The sequence below is a fragment of the Salvelinus namaycush genome, chromosome 17 (genome assembly GCF_016432855.1).
Source record: "Salvelinus namaycush isolate Seneca chromosome 17, SaNama_1.0, whole genome shotgun sequence".
Lineage (NCBI taxonomy): Eukaryota > Metazoa > Chordata > Actinopteri > Salmoniformes > Salmonidae > Salvelinus > Salvelinus namaycush.
Window position 1 is genome coordinate 5,416,531 of NC_052323.1, and position 15,735 is coordinate 5,432,265.

At 40.7% G+C, this 15,735-nt stretch overlaps 1 pseudogene; it reads right to left on the bottom strand.

Moving 5' to 3' along the window:
• LOC120061872 overlaps positions 1-15,735 on the bottom strand; it is a 48,056-nt pseudogene that overhangs the window by 14,188 nt on the left and 18,133 nt on the right.

The window sequence follows — 15,735 nt, forward strand, 5'->3', positions numbered from 1 at the left end:
CGCTTGCCGTGTGGTGGCAGAGAGAACAGTCTATGACTAGGGTGTCTGGAGTCTTTGACAATTTTTAGGGCCTTCCTCTGACACCTCCTGGTATAGAGGTCCTGGATGGCAGGAAGCTTGGCCCCGTGATGTACTGGGCTGTTCGCACTACCCTCTGTAGTGCCTTGCGGTCGGAGGCCGAACAGTTGCCACATCAGGCAGTGATGCAACCTTCTGAGGATCTGAGGACCCATGCCAAGTCTTTTCAGTCTCCTGAGGGGAAATAGGTTTTTCGTGCTCTCTTCACAAGCTACGGATTCCATCAATTGCAGTTGCTGAGCTCAAACTTCATCTGAGTCCTACTATGGAGAAGCCACACAGGGTGGCAAGACACCTTGATGACACCGTGCTGCCTGCCCGCCCCTTGCTACAGAGACCATCTTTGGTTGCTCTCCCCCTTTGAACACCTCCCGCCGTTGACCACTCAAGCATGCACTTCCCTGACCCTCAACATTACCTTCTATCTCATGAATGATATCGTTGTTTTTCTATATTGCTTGTCTTTTGTGTTCCTTTAAAGCAGTTTGAGATTTATTTAATGAATAGCGCTGTCGTGTCTTTGACTATGCCAGATTAATTGCTATGACATGCTATTCTATAAAATAATTTCTCCGTAATTAATACTACCTGATTGAACTAATCATGTAAATATTAATTAACTAGAGAGGGACACCACGAAAGAATATTTATAGAGCTGTTATCTTTCGAATAAACTCTTAAAGATTTAGTAATATTTTACTAAATAGCAGTCACATTAATCGTCATTATATTCAGTCTCATCTGAAAGTTGTAAGTCCTTGATTATCTGCAAGAATCCTGGCTAACAAGTTGAATCAGCAATACAAAATTGGGTTTAATTATTTATTTACTAAATACCTAACTAATCACACAGAATCACACATATACAATTAAATCATAACTTGATCACAAATTACGTCATACAGAAAACGTCCCTAGCGGGCGGAGTAGATATGGCAGCTTGTTACACAAAGAAAAGGGGCTGAGTCTTAGTGAAAGAGCGGGAGACTCGGAACAGGGCAAAAGCTGTGCTCTCGTAAATATAGTATCTTATGCATTCTAAATTACCGCCCATTTGAAGAAGAACATGCAATACATATTTACTCTGAGCTGCGCTTCAGTAGGTTGGTGGTAGATGGAAGGCCGTATCGCCAACCCGAGTCCTCTGTCCTTTGGAGATGGTCTCTGGTAGTCACGGGAACACGTGTGTATTAGACGGGATACTTGGACTGTCCTTCCGAACCTGCGTTTAGCTGTTGCTAACTCAAAGGCTAGGAGATATCACTTCTGTAGTGAATACGAGTTCAAAGTTCATACCATTCACAATCAAAGTCCATGCTGATGTTGGCTTCATCTATAGTGATTATCTGAACCATTCTGACCCTGGATCGTCATCCTAGAGTACCCGGAACAGGAAGTTATATTCTTGTCTATGGCTTTATATAGTGGAGGGAGAGGGGTGTGTCTGAAAAGTCTATTACCCAGGTCTCTTCACAGGGGCGGGCCCCTGGTTGAGCAGAAGCCAAATTTATGAAAACACAGATCTCTCATTTGGAAGGTAAAATTACATTTCACCTCTTCACAAACAATGTCATATTCAAACATTTGAATTAAACAACAATTCCATGTGAATCCGATACCTCTGACGTTTAGACTTTTCACAGTAGCGTTTATGTCATTCTATCATTGATGAGAATGTGTCAGAGGGCAACCGAACTGACATAATATACCTTAAGTACCACCGCATATGTACAGTTGGTTGGATTACCAGAATATAGTTCATTTCCCCCAACTTCGGATGTTACCCAGAATCTCTATGTTAACCCATGGGTTTCCTTATGTCACATCAGTTATAGTGGGGAGAGAGAAAAAGGGGGAAAGAGGTATTTATGACTGTCGTAAACCTACCCCCAACCCAACGTCATGACAGTGCTATAAAAGTTGAATAAATTATTATTATTAGCATTAGTATTGAGCCACGTAAATCATTTGAACTTACATTGAATAATTAATGAATAGATGAAAATGGAAAATCCAGAGCCTTACATTCTTAAGCCAAGCACATGTAGGTCTCTGACACTCCAATTTATGGCAAAGCTTAATCAGGAGACTGGAAGTTAATTGGTTCAAAGGATTTCTCACTGTGCAACCAAATGCAAGGGAGAGTCCGGCATAAGTACAATAAATTAGACCAATATGGTTTAATTCGCATATTCCTTAAAAATAAAGGCAAATATAGTAGGTAGTGTTATGTATAGGCATATAGGCCTATAGTGAAATAGAGCCTGCATAGCAGTGTTTTATGGGCATTATTGGCTTGAAAGCTACATACAGTTGATATGAAAACCCATTTATACATACATGCATATTACAAGCAATCATGACTTATACCTGTAGTTAGCACAGTTTTCACAGATGCATGCATATGAGGAGCATACCTGTCCCTGCGTAGAATTTGGTGCAGTTGCCATACTCTATATCCTCCTGTTTGATATCAAACTGTGGCAGGGCGATCTCCTCCATCTGGACAGGGTCCCATGACCGCCACATAAACTGCAGGTCATCTGTTGTATAGCCAACTGTAGACACAGACAGACAAATTCACAGACACAGAAGCATCCACAGGCACGCGTACACAGGCAAACGCACGCACGTGCAAACACACCCACACACATTGTCGTCATCAACAACAGTTAATACTGTATATAAAACTCCATCCAGGCATGATTACACTATTTCTCAATGTTGTTTGAAGTACATTTTTCAATTAATAGTAATCACACTCTGCTAAGAAGATGCTTTTTCCAGTAGTCATTTTCAATTACTTACAAACATGAAATATAGGCAGATTTACATATCCTATAGATTTTACTAGTGTTTTTTTTTAAACCAGGCTAGTCAGTTAAGAAAAAAAATCTTATTTACGATTACGGCCTGAGAAGTGGTGAAGGGCAAGTGCAGCTCTAAATAAATAAAACAGGACAGGAAAGAGAGAACAGGAAAGACATCACAAGACATAAGACAGTACAGACAGTAACAACAATGCATACTAAAACAGTGACAAACTGGCTATAAATTAAACCAATTGGTCTCTAAATCGGGTTGAATGGCGGGAACCTGGTTACGGAGACTTACCACCCAAAACCACTCCCTTTCCCTGGGATAAATAACAGCGAGATAACTGGGCATTATAATCAATTATATAAATGAAGAGCATGGGCGTGAAATGGAACTGTTAAATGATATGCAATGTCTAAATCTGGCTTATCTACAGCATCTGCATGATGAATCATCAGGGGGGGACAGACAACACATCTCAGATTGGAGCGCAGTTCACAATGCATGTAGATCTATCACCATGGTAACTTTTTTCTTGTGACAGGTAAGCCTACATTTGCTGCAGCACAGTCTATAACAGGGTTATCCAACTGGTGGCCCGCGTGTGGTTTTATTTGGCCATTTTCATTGTTGTACATAAAATACTATAAAAACACCAGGATATTAGCTCCAAGTGATTTTAATTTAGGAAATTGTGTTCCCAAGTATTCCCACGCATAATACAGAAATATGTGACCGTATAGAAATAATAATAATTAATTATTTGATTTATATAGAGCTTTAGAGCTATCAACTGATGTACTCAAAGCGCTTTACATAGGTGAGGGAAACTCACCTCATCCACCACCAATTTTGTGCCACACATCAGCCATCAGGTGGAGAGGTGAGGAGTAATATACACTACCAGTCAAAAGTTTAAGAACAGCTACTCATTCAACGGTTTTTCATTATTTTTACTATTTTCTACATTGTAGAATAATAGTGAAGACATCAAAACTATGACACATATGGAATCATGTAGTAACCAAAAAAGTGTAAAACAAATCAAAATATATTTTATAATTGAAATTCTTCAAATAGCAACCCTTTGCCTTGATGACAGCTATGCACACTCTTGGCATTCTCTCAACCAGCTTTATGGAGGTACAGTGGTTGCACCACTAAAAGTTTTGCGATTATGCTGCGGGACTGAGAGGTCATTTGTGGTTTAGTACGGTACCCTGCGTCATTACTTCCTTGCTCCAGACCAGCCCAAGGGGGAGTTCGAGGACTGATTATGCTTTTGGGTCCCAAGGCCCTACTGTGTCTCTGTAGTACTGTAGCCTACTCCCGGCCAGTCACGTTGTACAGCGCCTTAGTGGCGCAGCAGTCTAAGACACTGCATCACAGAGCACGCGGTGTTGCTACAGATGCTGGTTCAATACCTGTGCCGGCCTAGACTGGGAGGTCCATGAGATGACTGGTTTCTCTATGGTTTCTCTCCCTCTAAAAACAGATTTTTTTTTTGAAAATAACAAACTGGCTTTATTCACAAATTGGTAACCATGTCTCACCCCATGTTCAAGAATGGGCTTTTTACTCGCTCATTTTACGTTATTTGAAAACAAACTCTCCAAAATATTGTTATTTTTAAACAAATCGATTATTATTATAATTTGTATTATTATTATTAATTTAGAATTATATAAAAGCCCCTTGGATATTCTCACATATATATTATTAACCCTGTTATTAGCAGGACAACATAAACTCAGCAAAAAAAGAAGCGTCCCTTTTTCAGGACCCTGTCTTTCAAAGATAATTAGTAAAAATCCAAATAACTTCACAGATCTTCATTGTAAAGGGTTTAAACACTGTTTCCCAAGCTAGTTCAATGAACCATAAACAATTAATGAACATGCACATGTGGAACGGTCGTTAAGACACTAACAGCTTACAGACGGTAGGCAATTAAGGTCACAGTTATGAAAACGTAGGACACTAAAGAGGCCCAGGGTCCCTGCTCATCTGCGTGAACGTGCCTTAGGCATGCTGCAAGGAGGCATCAGGACTGCAGATTTAGCCAGGGCAGTAAATTGCAATGTCCATACTGTGAGACGCCTAAGATAGCACTACAGGGAGACAGGACAGACAGCTGATCGTCCTCGCAGTGGCAGACCACGTGTAACAAGGATCGGTACATTCTTACATCACACCTGCAGGACAGGTACAGGATGGCAACAACTGCCTGAGTTACACCAGGAATGCACAATCCCTCCATCAGTGCTCAGACTGTCCGCAATAGGCTGAGAGAGGCTGGACTGAGGGCTTGTAGGCCTGTTGTAAGGCAGGTCCTCACCAGACATCACCGGGCAACAATGTCGCCTATGGGCACAAACCCACCGTCGCTGGATCAGACAAGACTGGCAAAAAGTGCTCTTCACTGACGAGTCAGGGTTTTGTCTCACCAGGGGTGATGGTCGGATTCGCATTTATTGTTGAAGAAATGAAAGTTACACTGAGGCCTGTACTCTGGAGCGGGATTCGATTTGGAGGTGGAGGGTCCGTCATGGTCTGGGGCAGTGTGTCACAGCATCATCGGACTGAGCTTGTTGTCATTACAGGCAATGTCAATGCTGTGGGTTACAGGGAAGACATCCTCCTCCCTCATGTGGTACCCTTCCTACAGGCTCATCCTGACATATCCCTCCAGCATGACAATGCCACCAGCCATACTGCTCGTTCTGTGTGTGATTTCCTGCAAGACAGGAATGTCAGTGTTCTGCCATGACCAGCGAAGAGCCCGGATCTCAATCCCATTGAGCACATCTGGGACCTGTTGGATCGGAGGGTGAGGGCTAGGGCCATTTCCCCCAGAAATGTCCGGGAACTTGCAGATGCCTTAGTTTAAGAGTGGGGTAACATCTCACAGCAAGAACTGGCAAATCTGGTGCAGTCCATGAGGAGGAGATGCACTGCAGTACTTTATGCAGCTGGTGGCCACACCAGATACTGACTGTTACTTTTGATTTAACCCCCCCCCCCCCCCCTTTGTTCAGGGACACATTATTCAATTTCTTTGTCACATGTCTGTGGAACTTGTTCAGTTTATGTCTCAGTTGTTGAATCTCGTTATGTTCATACAAATATTTCTACATGTTAAGTTTGCTGAAAATAAACACAGTTGACAGTGAGAGGACGTATCTTTTTTTGCTGAGTTTATATTGGTCATGGCTCATGAGTGGCACACAATGGGATTGCCTTGCAGTTCTCCAGCTGTATCCACTGAAATAGCGGTGGCCGCACGAGGTTCAAGGCACAAGGGTAGGGGGCACGGGATGGGCCGCAGAGCCGCAGCAGAAGACGGACCTAGCTCATGGGGAAGAAGGGGGAGGGGGTAGACCCCCACCCCGCCCCACTGGGTAGCACAGAGCAACACTTTAAGGGGCATTGCACTAATAATGGCGCTGACTAGGGAAACGTTCCCGCTGTTCTTAGTGCCAGTCTTCATTTTCAAACTAAACCAAAATTATTAACTAATAATGGCGTGAAAAATGCCCCTTAGATATGAATTCGGAGGAAAAATATTATTAAATATTAAAATCATTAGACCTCTCACTAAACGCGTCACTCAAAAGTTATACTTAAATCCGAACAGGATTTAATGTAAAATGACATGAAAAGCACACATTTGTAAATCCCAAACTCTAAAAGTAATTGGAAAGGTAGATATAAATTATTTGTGACATTGTGGTTACAAAGAATGTAAACAAGATGCTGTGTTTTTATTTACAGTAGTGATGGACAGCTGGTGCCATTTTGAAAACAGGTTTTCAAACACTTGTAGTCAGATTAGCAGGACAATAGACTCTTTATAGCCCGGCTACTGTAGGTGTGAAAGTCACACCTTTCCAGTACTTCTCACCCCGCCCCAAACTTCACCCTAACACACTTGCCATTCAAAAATGAGCTGTTTATCCAAAAAAATATGACATTGCGACCAAAGAGAACAGACGAAATGGACATCGTTTTCATCAAGCCATCTTCTTTCTATGGTGCTACCCATTCCAGAGTTAGGACCATAACCACGAGAAGATTTGAAAAAAAAATTATATAGCCTATCAATGTGTAAGCATACTGTGTAATAAAATGGAGAATTATATAAAGGTTAAATAAAAAAATAAAAATGATTGTGTACTAAAAATGTGAATGTATTTTTGCAGAGAATACAACCATGCCGACAACCATACGTGGAGATCAGTGGACAAAGGGCTGGACAACGGGCTACACTGAAAAAAAACGCATGATTGCCAAGAAAGAGGTTCGTTTCATTAGATTCTTAAAATGTGTATGCAGCATTTGTGTAGTCACATTTAATTCTTAACTTCTCTGGGATATGTGGGACGCTAGCGTTATATTACGTTCTATTATAATATAATTATTATTATATTAAGTTATATTACAGTTCGTAGAAACATGTCAAACGATGTATAGAATCAATCTTTAGGATGTTTTTATCATAAATCTTCAATAATGTTTCAACGGACAATTCCTTTGTCTTCAGAAATGAAAAGGAATGCAGTTAACTCTCACGTGCGCGAGCCTGACTGAGCTCATGGCATTCTGCCAGACCTCTGACTCAAACAGCTCTTATTCTCTCCCCTTTCACAGTAGAAGCCTGAAACAAGGTTCTAAAGACTGTTGACATCTAGTAGAAGCCGTAGGAAGTGCAATATGACCCCATAGACACTGTATATTGGATAGGCAATGACTTGAAAAACTACAAACCTCAGATTTCCCACTTCCTGGTTGGATTTTTCTCAGGTTTTTGCCTGCCATTTCTGAGTTCTGTTATACTCACAGACATCATTCAAACAGTTTTAGAAACTTCAGACTGTTTTCTATCCAAATCTACTAATTATATGCATATTCTAGCTTTTGTGCCTGAGTAGCAGGCAGTTTACTCTGGGCACCTTATTCATCCAAGCTACTGCACATGGATCAGATTCAAACTTTGAAGACCGAGATCGAGTCATTGAAGGCTGACCAGCAGAAAGAGAAACATTATCTGAGGGCAGAGATACGGGCGACAGCTGATTCATTGGGTCCAGAGCCAGGCGGAGAATGACGCGTTGAAGATGGCGAGGAATGAGATGGAGTCACAATCCATGCCAGGCACACCTGTGAGCTCTGGAACTCCACCTCCGATAGGCAGAGTCAACATACCTGGCGGGTTCATCAGGTCGTCGGTTCACCCTGAAATTTCCAGTCCTCTTCTGACAACAGAACTAGACCAACTGCTCACCAGGTACAGCAAGAGCCATCCGGACCGTTACGCTGTTCTGCTATAGCCTAATAAACAAATGCAGGTGGCTTATATCTTAAAAATGCTTTAAATGCTTTATTATCCAAATGTAAAAGCATACACTGTACATTACTGTATTTCTTCATCAGCATCTTTATGCTTTCGTTAATAAAATACTGAAAAAAATACTATTTTAAAAATGCCAATGTTTATTCAGTTATGGATCCATAGCGAATTATTAAGGGAATAAAGACCAATGAATTACAGAAATATTGGAACAAAGTTGTCTAATGAAGGTAAACAAATGGTTGCTTACTGGAAAATACTCTTTCAAAACCCACACAGTCACGTTGTACAGCGCCATTATGGCTATTAGCAGGTAGCTGGACAATAGACTTGCCTAGAAGAAAGTTAGGGGGAGAATTCTATCATCAAATGTATTTCTTAGTTAGGTTGGCTGTATCACAACAGGCCATGATTGGTTGAAATTTCAGTTTAATCCAACAGAAAAGACAAAACAAATAAAACCAAAACATAAAAAATTATTATTATTACGTACCGCATCCGACCTTGATTGGGAGTCCCAATGGGCGGCGCACAATTGGCCCAGCGTTTCTCTCCCTCTAAAAACAGAAATACATGTTTTGGCCCTTACAAATATTATTTTACTCTTTATTCAGATTACAATCGCTCACTTTCATAAAAAAAAAAAATAATAACCTCCAAAATATTGTTATATATTATCTTATATTAAAAGTGGTGTAGGTCTTATTTATTTAAAGAGCATGTTGAAATTAGAAGCAATAGGATTTAAAGCAATAGCCTACAACTATTTCAGCACCGTTTCGCGCAACTCTGAGACAAGCATGGGGACTGATTTTGATAAATCAATTCGATTTTTATTTTTACTGAATCTCCGTTTGGGTATTGGTTAGACTACAATTATAGTGTAGAAATGTTATGCTCTTAGTGTAACCTTTATTTAACTAGGCAAGTCAGTGAAGAAAAAAATCTTATTTACAAGGACAGCCTATTCCTTCCTCCCCATCGGGGAATTGAACCCCGGTCTCCCGCGTGCCCACACGACACAGGGATTCTTTAGCTGAATAGCCCAGGACTGTAGCCTACTCCCGACCGTCACATTGTACAGTGCCATATTTTTCGTTCCAACCTTATTTATTTAAAAAGCATATTGAAGTTAGAAGCAATAGGATTTGAAGTAATAACTATTTCAGCATCGTTACACACTGCTATGAAACAAGCATGAGGACTGGTCTTGATAAATCAATTAGATTTTTATTTTCACTGAATCTCCATTTGGGTATTGGTTACACTACAATTAGGGCGTGGACATTTTATGCCCCTTAGATATTAAGGGGTTTTGGGTTTATTAGGGTTTCGTTTTTCTTGGAATAGAAACACCATAATATTAATCAAATGAATTAAGCTAAATTTCTTAAAATAAATCCCATATACTATGTTCATACAAAAAATATTTAAAATTCTCTAGTAATGCCATTATTGAAGACTATCAAATGCTTCTCAAAGATGCCCTCTGGTGGTCAAACTAGCACGAACTTGCATTAATGGTAAAAATGGCTGACAATTAAATAACGTGCCATAGAAATCTGCAGCAGCCCGCAAGGTGTGCTGCAGTATGACAAAACTTTTAAAGGAGGAACCACTGTAGTCACCTGGAACACATTTCAATTAACAGGTGTGCCTTCTTAAATGAGTTTGAGCCAATCAGTTTGAGCCAAGGTGTTGTGACAAGCTGTGTGTGTGTGTGTGTGTGTGTGTGTGTGTGGAGGGGGGGATAGATAGCCCTATTTAGTAAAATACCAAATCCATATTATGGCAAAAACAGCTCAAATAAGCAAAGACAAACGACAGTCCATTATTACTTTAAGACATGATCAGTCAATACGTAAAATTTCAAGAACTTTGAACGTTTCTTCAAGTGCAGTCGCAAAAACCATCAAGCGCTATGATGAAACTGGCTCTCATGAGGACCGCCACAGGAATGGAAGACCCAGAGTTACCTCTGCTGCAGAGAATACGTTCATTAGAGTTACCAGCCTCATAAATTGCAGCCCAAATAAATGCTTCAAAGATTTCAAGTAACAGACACATCTCAACATCAACTGTTCAGAGGAGACCGTGTGAATCAGGCCTTCATGGTCAAATTGCTGCAAAGAAACCAGTACTAAAGGACACAAATAAGAAAAAGAAACTTGCTGGGGCCAAGATACATGCGCAATGGACATTAGACCGGTTGAAATTTGTCCTTTGGTCTGGAGTACAAATTTGACATTTTTGGTTCCAACCGCCGTGTCTTTGTGAGACGTGGTTTGGGTGAACGGATGATCTCTGCATGTGTATTTCCCACCGTAAAGCATGGAAGAGACGGTGTTATGGTGACGGGGTGCTTTGCTGGTGACACTGTCTGATTTATTTAGAATTCAAGGCACACTTAACCAGCATGGCTATACACAGCATTCTGCAGCGATACGCCATCCCATCTGGTTTGGGCTTAGTAGGACTATCATTTGTTTTTCAAAAGGACAATAACCCAACACACATCCACTGTGTAAGAGCTATTTGACCATGAAGGAGAGTGATGGAGTGCTGCATCAGATGACCTGGCCTCCACAATCCCCCTACATCAACCAAATTGAGATGGTTTGGGATGAGTCGGACTGCATAGTGAAAGAAAAGAAAATCTTGCTTGTTTGTAGGTGACCAAATACTTATTTTCCACCATAATTTGCAAATAAATTCATAAAAAATCCTACAATGTGATTTTCTGGAATTTTTTTTCTCATTTTGTCTGTCATAGTTGAAGTTCATACATAGTTCATACTATGATGAAAATTACAGGCCTCTCTCATCTTTTTAAGTGGGAGAACTTGCACAATTGGTGGCTGACTAAATACTTTTTTGCCCCACTGTATAGCCCTATATATCGATGTCCTAGCCTACCTCTTTCAGGTAATACATTCAATTCAGTATTAGCCTTATATTTATCTAATTAATGATGGGTTATGCATAATAAGCTTCTAACTGATAGCCTCTGTCACTTGAGCAATATGCATGCACCTGTGCTCCGCTGGCCTCTCTCCTTAAAAAACGCTCCTTAGCTCTTGGAGTCCCATGCAGGAAAAGCTAGACTAGAGTAGCGTGCTGGACATTTTTTGCATTTCTTATACCAAAAGACTATTCAAAGAGATGCGCAAGCTCTTGTTTGCTGAATGTTAAAAACAGCAGCCAATAGAAATCACAGGTGCTTTGAGAGAAGAGCGAACATGCGATGGCTTTAGGCTATAGCGTTATTTTTATTCAGACCCATAACTATTGAACCTTCGTGAAGAGAAGTTAAAGCCTTCTCCATCTAATTCTAGTCCTATAATATTCACGGATGTTGTTGGAATGATGAAGATAAGAACAACGGACCTTATTTCATTTAACTGTTGAAAGCAAGGAAGGAATGAAGCAATAATAAAAAAAGAGCCTACTCGGCTAATAACATTAAGGGAAATATTATGAAAGGTATATATGTCAGCCTACTAATTATACAAATAGGCCCTATTATATTTCAAAATTAAAATAAAATTTGCTAACCTATACTTGTAACTATGTAGGCTGCATGTGCTGCACCAGAATCCCATGTTCTTTCTCTCCATGCTTTGTCATGGTTTGAACAATGTGCATAATTCCAGTCCATATAATACAATATAGTACAGTAATACAGTTCACACTGAAAAAGATTAGCCTACTGGAGCTACAGTAGTTTCATTTATTTACACAAGAGAGCATATAGCCAGCTACATCTATGGGCTTTTATGTTTTTCTGTTGTGCGTAATGTGCAGTAGCCTACAACATATACGGTATTTAATGGATAACGGCACAATCATTTGGGCTTTTTTGGGCTTGGGCTCATTAAATATATTTATTGTATGGCTCATCAGACTCCGGTAGCATCAGGCTTGAATTTTCGATCACAGCTCTAATCAAATCCAGACATAGGCTTATTTATATGCTTTATAATGCTTTTTAATGACACTTACGGTTTTGGCGGAACGTACCGGGTTAACCGGGGGAAAAGTGATTTATTCTCAGGATGGAACATTTGTAAAATACCCGTGTCTCTAACTGAAAAATTCCTTTTACATGAATTCAGGAATAACTATCTCTAGCTCCTTCTCTAACGGATACCATATATGGTAATGTAAAACTGAGTCATTATCAGTTACTCACAGCTCTCCAGCTGCATCTTACAGCGCTGCGTAACCATGGGAAACAGGGTCGGGTCCAGGGGACAGGATAGAGTGACAGACAACCTGGGAACAGAACATGCAGAACCACAATTATGCAAATAAATGTAATTATTGTCTGTTAGTTGCAATTGTTTCTTAAATGGTATTGACTGGTTAAACTGACTTGAAAAATGTATTTAAAAATGTCAGTGTCCTTGAATTTAAGTATGAACTAGATGGAGATAGAGCTGATGGGGATTCAGACTTCTAAAACTCTTTCCCCCCAAAATCTGTTCATGAATACCGCAAAGCTACATTATTCAGCAGAATTAGGGCCTCTATTTCATCATTTCAGAGACAATGGAGAGTGCTGAATGATTGAAAAAGACTGTTCCTCCCGCTCTTAAAAGCTTTTTTGTCGGCTCCGGAAATAAATTCTTAATGCAAGCGACGCCTTTATTGTGCATGAGCAGAGACGGAGTTGCATATTTATTTCCCAGCCTTCCATTTGCACATGAAAGCTTTGTTTTTGGGCGCTCCAGACTCTAGAGGAGTGCAACATCACTGAAAAGGGTGGTGCTACTTTAGTATTTTTTTTTACAGATTTCCCCATCCAATCCTTTGTATACACAGTACACACATTACAGTAGATCATCACAAACACAGTAAGCTTAGGGAGTGACTCCGAGCTTTTAGCCCTGAGTGACATGAAAATACATGTGTGGGGCATCCGATGTGGGATCGGAAATAAGCAGTCAAGCAGCCAAGCTTCAGTACTTGAGAGTGTGACAGGTTCAAAACTAAACATCATCCTATCCAGACACTGTCGTTCTTACAACAGCTAGTGCCACCTTGTCAGGTGACTTATAAGGAAAATACTAATGTCAAGTCTAGACTAACCTAACATAGCAGGCGTAAAAGAAGCGCCTGAAACTAGATCCCCAACATACTGGTCTTGACAAGAAGACAAATGTTGGAGGAGGTTCTCTTCTGCACTGTTCAACCAGTAAATGTGTAGGAGTGGTTAAGATGGAGTGTCGCCTTGTTAACGTCCAAAAGTGGAACATCCGGTTGTTGGGGGACTCAGCAGAGGCTAAGTCTTGACAGATGGGGAGCAAGTAGAGGGAGAACTGACTGGGGAGATGAACATTGGACTGTATTAGTGGGGGAAAGCATTTTTAATGTGCTAATCTTTTGGGCTGGGTGAAGCGGAGTGGAGTGGGGCACTGTGGGAAAATACAAACTAGCAGTGAGAGAAGAAAAAGAGAGTGGGTGAGGGAAGACCACCCAGCTAGTAGAGTAGATGTAACCAGCTGGTAGAGTGGAAATGGTGGGGATGTGAGGAGGGGGCATGCATGCTTGCAATAATGTGTGTCTGTGTGTGTGTTAGTGGTGCGCGGGTCAGCCGTTTGCTCATCCACACCTGCCCGCAATTGCTAATAACCCATCCACAACCAGCCGACTATGTACTATGTGATGAAGTGAGAATGAGGCCCGTACCCAACCTTATCCCGCTAATACAACTGACGAGATATCCCCTTTCCCTTCACTTAAAAGAGAAAATGTGCTGTAGGTTACAGTCAGAGACAGCAGAACGATTTGACAGATGAAGAGGTTTCTGATTGTAATTTCCAACATTTTGGTCGGCTTTGTGTTTAGTCAACTCGTCTATAACTAGATACATACAGCTTCTCTTCTGCCAATATACAGTATGTTGCCGTAGAAAACGAAATAAACCCTTGCTCACCAGAATAATGTAATAAATGATAGAATGAATGCTTCCATCTAGTTGACGTTGGTTCTGTCATCTCTGCTTCTTTCGCGGAGCAAAAACACTTACGGACCAGGGTCAAAATGCAATTGCATAAAAAAATCATTAAAAACTGAAAATTCTAATTTGTAAAAAAAGAACTGGAAAGAATTGTCAAAATGTCTATATATCATCAGTTTGACTGGTTTTAAGGAAAATAGAAAGCTGTGAAAACATCCCAACATGTTTCTGATAAGATTGTCAGTTCAGCTTTGATTCATAGGCCTATTTATGTGGTTGATATACTATCAGCTTTTATACTGAACAAAAATAAACACAACAATTTCAAAGATTTTACTGAGTTACACCCCCCTGTTGTGTTCATGAGAGACGCAAGCCTCACAAGACTCGTTTGAATGTCCCCGGTACCAGTTTAAAAAATGAATGGAAGTATATATGGAGAAAGTTTAGTGCCTAAAATAAAGGGGATAAATACATGTAAATAAAAATAAAAAATGTTTCCTGATCTTTCTTATATCATATCTCAGATATAGGAGAGATACTTCAGAAACACACTTCCTTCAGATAATTGTTTTGACTATCTGTTGTTCCATGTAGTGAATCTGTTATTCAATGCGTTTATTGACTAATAGCAGTAATGCCAAATTAAATGTTTCATCCCCCTCTCCCCCATAGGATGATTAGCAATACACATGTATGCTTCTGAACAAGTTTCTCTTCTACAATACATAAATGTAACACTCACCTCATACTGATGAGTACGTCACCATTGCGGAAGAGGAGAATGTTCTCCTGGGTGACGTCGTGGAAGTTGGCACTCTTCTCGTTAGCGAAGAACAGATCAGGTTTCCACAGGCATTTGAACATCTTTGTATCCACGGTGAGCGAGTCGGACTTAAAGTCCCGAGGTAGCTTGAGTCTGGGATCGTTCCATCGCTGCCTCAGGAAGATGTTCACTCTGTAATCCTGTTATGTTCACAGTTGGGAATACAAAAACATGACAAAACCTTAATCTTGTGGTTATTGTCAGTAATGGAGAGATTTGTCCTTGTGTGTAGGCAAGTTTCACAAAATGTAAGCTAAATCCAGGCAAAAAGACAACAGAGAAATCCAGGACACAAAACACCTGGCCCACAGCTATGCTAACCAATAGCTGAGCTAATGCTATGGTTCAATGTAAAGTTCATATATAACCCAAAATAAACTCAGCAAAAAAAGAAACGTCCTCTCACTGTCACACACCGCCCCAGACCATGACGGACCCTCCACCTCCAAAACGATCCCGCTCCAGAGTACAGGCCTCGGTATAATGCTCATTCCTTCGACGATAAACGAGAATCCGACCATCACCCCTGGTGAGACAAAACCGCGACTTGTCAGTGAAGAGCACTTTTTGCCAGTCCTGTCTGTTCCAGCGACGGTGGGTTTGTGCCCAAAGGCGACATTGTTGCCGGTGATGTCTGGTGAGGACCTGCCTTACAACAGGCCTACAAGCCCTCAGTCCAGCCACTCTCAGCCTATTGCGGAC